This window comes from Capricornis sumatraensis, chromosome 8 (assembly GCF_032405125.1).
Source record: "Capricornis sumatraensis isolate serow.1 chromosome 8, serow.2, whole genome shotgun sequence".
Classification (NCBI taxonomy): Eukaryota; Metazoa; Chordata; class Mammalia; order Artiodactyla; family Bovidae; genus Capricornis; species Capricornis sumatraensis.
Window position 1 is genome coordinate 20,639,340 of NC_091076.1, and position 5,279 is coordinate 20,644,618.

General features: G+C 45.3%; 1 non-coding gene across 1 annotated transcript; it reads left to right on the plus strand.

Moving 5' to 3' along the window:
• Positions 1-4,140: 4,140 nt before the first annotated feature.
• On the plus strand, positions 4,141-4,213 carry TRNAG-CCC (transfer RNA glycine (anticodon CCC)). The gene has a single exon. It is a non-coding gene; the product is annotated as a tRNA-Gly (tRNA).
• Positions 4,214-5,279: the final 1,066 nt, after the last annotated feature.

Here is a 5,279-nt window from a genome sequence, read left to right on the forward strand (position 1 = left end):
CAAAGAAGCCAAGCAAATCTGGTGATTTATCCTCTGTCATTCTGATCCCAGCATATGTTCCACATCAGGTAAGTGAGATAGAAGGGACGGTTCAGCAAACATTAAGTTAAAAGAAACCCTGTCAGGCTTCCCCACGAATAGCAGGTTTTTATTTAAAGCCACAGAGTAATTAATTACATTGGGTAAAAAGCTGAGGCCCTCTCCCGCACTGCACTTCTCAACTATGTTCAGCAGAAGACATTGTTCTTACACAACCGCGGTGCACACACCCACGCTAGCTCTGTGTTTGTGCTGCTTCCCCATTTTTTCTTTTTTTCTTCTCGTCTGCTGTCCTTTCCTGTTTTTCTTTGAATGTGAGACCCTCCCTGTCTCTCTCTCTGTGCTTCCTGCCTATCTTCCCTCTCCTAATCCCCCACCATCTCTTCCCTCCTCTGGGACCCCTGTTTCTAGTTTCAGACATTCCGTCCTCCCTTCTACACACAACTTGGGGCTTCCCGTTACCAATGGGTGAAGCCAGGCTCAGCCCAGCTCCCCCTCCAACCCTGCCTCTGGTGACAGAATTAGAGCTTGTTCTCTTCACCCCTTCTAGCATCTCCTCCTGAAGGTACAGATGCTGGCAGAGCCCTTGGTCCTGTCATTTCTGCTTGGTCCTAAGAAGGAAGTCATACCATGTATCATTAGTTCATGAAATGAATCTGAATAGTAGAGAGTGTCATGACTCTAGTTGGCGACAATAGGAGACTATTTTGGATGGAGCCATGTAGATGCACAGACTGGAGGAAGGAAATAAAATAGTATGGAAAGACATTATCATTTTATTCGTACATTCATTCAATAAGTATTTAGTGGGACTTCCCTGGTGGTTTGGTGGCTAAGATTCCAGGCTCCCAATGCAGGGGGCCTGGATTCACCTCTGGTCAGGAAGCTAGATCCCACACGTTGCAACTGAAGATTCCACATACTCCAACTAAGACCTGGTGCAGCCAAATAAATAAACAAATATTTTTCTTAAAAAGAAGCATTTATTAAGCATCTACTGTGTGCTAACTTTGATATCAAATGTTGAGAATATTAACCTAATGTAAAATAAGATTCTGATTCTTAATGGTCCAGTTGGTGAGATACACAGTTCAGTTCAGTTCAGTCGCTCAGTCATGTCTGATTCTTTGTGACCCCATGGACTGCAGCACACCAGGCCTCCCTGTCCATCACCAACTCCTGGAGTTTACTCGAATTCATGTCCATTGAGTCGGTGATGCCATCCAACCATCTCATCCTCTGTTGTCCCCGTCTCCTCCCGCCTTCAATCTTTCCCAGCATCAGGGTCTTTTCCAGTGAGTCAGTGCTTTGCATCAGGTGGCCAAAGTATTGGAGAGACACACGAAAGCAACAATTATAAATACAAAAGGAGATCTTATAAGTAGTGACTGGGCAAGATTTTCTTGGACTACAGGAGAGGATATTATCATCTAGGTGGGGTAGAAAGAAAAAGAGTTAACTAGGTTTTCCAGGAAACAGTTCTGCAAACAAACAGTGTCGCAAAGGAAATAAATGTATTTTAGGAAGAGAGAATAGCCCCGTTCCCAGTTGCAGAGGAATGAAAGGTTGAATCCTGTTGAGAGACCCACTAGAGCACATCTGGAACATGAGCAAGGGTAGGAGACCCACGGGAGACGAAGCTGCAGGGCTTCAGGGGCAGGTCAAGGAACTTTTCAAGCCCTACCATAGAGTCCAAACTTCAGTATGGACTATAGGGAGCAACTGAAGACATTTAAGCGAGAGTATCACATGGTCTGTCTTGCATTTTTGATGAATCACTGTGGCAGAGGTGTTACTGGCTTATAGGTTTCCAGAACAGGTGGCTGGAGACAACCTTTCAGATAAGAGATAATAAAGGCTATACCCATAGCCGTGGTGATGGACAGAGGTGGCAGGAGCATTTGTCAAGTTTCTGTTGTGTTCTAGGTATTGGGCTGTTCATGTTACCACATATGTGTGTTCAGAAGTGTGTACACAACTGCATAGCTCATCACACCAGAACTGAGCACACAACTGGTAGACTATGAGATAAGAATAGCAGCTCCTCTGCACCGAAATGCTATAGATGGGATTGAAATAGCTTGTCTTGGTGTTTACTTGGATGACGTGATAGCTTTTGTTCAAGAAGAGCTAACATGGCATTTTCCACACACCGCTCATAGGAGTGAACGTCGGCACAACCTTTCTGGAAAGCAGCATGGTCCTGCTTTTCAAAAGCTGTAAAACAGGCAGTTTTTGTTCCAGCGATTTCTATCCTAGAAATTCAAACTAAGGGAAAAAATGAGGGATGCGTGTGAAGATTTAGCTAACAGGATATTTATTGCAGCATTGTTGTTACAGCAGAAATATAAAAGCCATTCAAATTGCAATGATTGAGGCCTGGTTTAACGTTATAGCGCGACTGTACAGTCACGTAGTTTGCAGTCTTTCGGTGCCGTGGAAGTATATTCATGGACATGGAAAGATGTTCACACAGATTTACCCCTCTTCAAAGATGCAGTCTAAATAAGAACGGTTGATTGCTATGCAAACACAACTTTAAGACAGATTCCCTGGCATGCTCTTGCACTAGTTTTCAATATATTTTTAAGTGAAGAAGCAAGCTACAGAGCAACATATATAGTGTGATTCCATTTTAATTAAAAAAAATATGTGCGTGTGAATTTCATGAATAAATAACCCTAAGAAAGGATGCCATAGCTACTGAAATGTTAATGTATTTATCACTGGATAGGGAACCATAGGGGTTGGATCATTATTATTTTATTCTTTTGGGTTGTCTATAGTTGTTGTTTTTTTTCATTTATTTGTACAATGGGCATGTGTTTCTTTTTAAAATTTATTTAGTTTTAATTGAAGGATAATTGTTTTACATACTGTATTGGTTTCTGCCATACATCAACACTCATCAGCCATAGGTAATACATATGTCCCCTCTGTTATGAGCCTCCCTTCCACCTCCCACCCCATCCCACCCCTCTAGGTTGTCACAGAACACCCGTTTGAGCTCCCTTGAGTCATACAGCAGATTCCCTGGCCCTTTATTTTATATATTGTAGTGTATATGTTTCCGTGCTAGCGTAGCATGTGCATGTTTCCATGGTATTTCTTATATTTAAAAAAAGAGGGACTTCCCTGATGGTCCAGTGGTTAAGAATCTGCCTTCCAGTGTAGAGATGCAGGTTCAATCCCTGGTCGGGGAACTAAGATCTCACGTGCCACAGGGAAACTAAGCTCACAGACTGCAACTAGAGAGAAGCCATGCACTGCAACAAAGACCCAGTGCAGCCAGAAAAAAGGAAAAGAGGAACAAGGAAGCCTATCGCAGTCCTAACAAGCTCGCAGAAAGGCAACTTACCCTCTCCTGTTGCTTCACTGATGCAGCTATCCTGCTTTATGTACCTATTGTTTCTAGGCATGATGGAAGGTACCAAAGATACAGGAATAATTAAGTATGATTCCTGTCCTCAAGGAGCTTACAGTCTAGCAGGGAAATTGACTAATAGATAAATAGCTATAACATGGTACAGTAGGGAAAACAATGATGAACGTGTTTACAGCATTTGGTGGGCTCACAAATGAGTCCTGTAGGTGATTAAAACGTGACTTGCACTGTGTGACTGCTGTTCAGCCCCCAGTGCCTCTCTTCTTGTCTTGATTAGGAAAGAGGCAGCTTGGTAGGTGGACAGAGGACAGCATGGGAAACCAGCTCCAGTCTGGCCATTTAGCAAATCCAGTTTTCTTGTCTATGAGGCACAACTTTGTCATTTGCTAAGACCTTTCTCTGCCTTCAACCTATCTTTCCAGTCTCACCTTCTACTGTTGCCTTCATTAACCTCACATCCTGCCTCTCACCTGAATGATTACTGTCCTCCCCACCTTGCAGACCCTTTAAGCACTTGGGGACTTGAAACACACCATTCTCTTTACCTCTAACCCAGGCTTCTCGACCTGAGAACTATTGACCTTTGGGGCTGGAGAATTTTGGATGGTGGAGGGGGCACATGGTGTCATGCCTGTGTTTTGGAGGATGTTTACAGCATCTCTGGCTTCCACTCTTTAGAAGCAGTAGCCTCTAATCAAAACTGTCCCCAGATACTTTCCCTGATGGTCCAGTGGCTACAACTCTGCACTCCCAATGCAGGGGGCCCAGGTTCAATTCCTGGTCAGGGAACTATATCCCACATGCCACAACTAAGACCCAGGGCAGCCTAGTTAATTAACTAATCAATTTTAAAATTAATTGGTTGATTAATTAATGTCCCCAGATGTTGCCAAACATCCTCTGGCAGAAATAAATCTCCCCAGGGTAAGAACCACTGGGATCCCCCATCATGGAACTTCAGAAAGGTCACTTCATTGGTGGGCCTGACCCTTCATCCAGAGAGTAGAAGTACAAGCAAGCAAATGCCTGTGGCTATGGCGGTCATGGTTCATTCAGGTTTACTGGGCTCCCCCTCACCACCACGCTCTACACTGTGCTGTGGGATCAGGGGACATGGGGAGAAGCCCTGTGTCTGCCCCTCAGGTTGTGGGGGAAGCCTGTACGTGTCCAATGATTACCCAGCAACAGGCTGCAGCATATGAGCCGAATCCTGAGCATTCCTGCCCTGCAGTCCAGCTGGCAATGCCACACCAGTTTCCTGGACAGCTTATCTCTTGACATTTGGGGTTTGGTGCTGCTCACAGGGGCTTCCCAGGTGGTGCTTGTGGTAAAGCGATGCAGGAGACATAAGAGGTGTGGGTTTGATCCCTGGGTGGGGAAGATCCCCTGGAGGAGGGCATGACAACACACTCCAGTATTCTTGCCTGGAGAGTCCCAGGGACAGAGGAGCCTGGTGGGCTACAGTCGCAAGGAGTGGGACACAGCTGAAGCAACTTAGCATGCACGCACGCATGCACCACCCACAGGTGGTCGTGCTGGCATCTTGCAAGACATCCATGCAGCATCTATGGTGCCAAATCCAAATTTCTAGGATCTCAGAAGTCCTCACACGGTCATCACTCTCCTGGGCTTCTAGGAACTGCTCGGGGCATTGCCATGAAAGCCGGCCACTGTGTCACCCAGGGCTGCTCTGAAAAATGCTCTCTGTGGTGAAGAAGGCAGGCAGGGGACTCGGTGGAGGAAAAAGGACCTCCACTAAACCATCTCCTCCGTTCTCTTTGGATGACTGTGAAGTTTAAAATAGTCGACTTCTCTGATGCCAAAATCCCCACGCTTTGGAAACATGTCCTGCAGT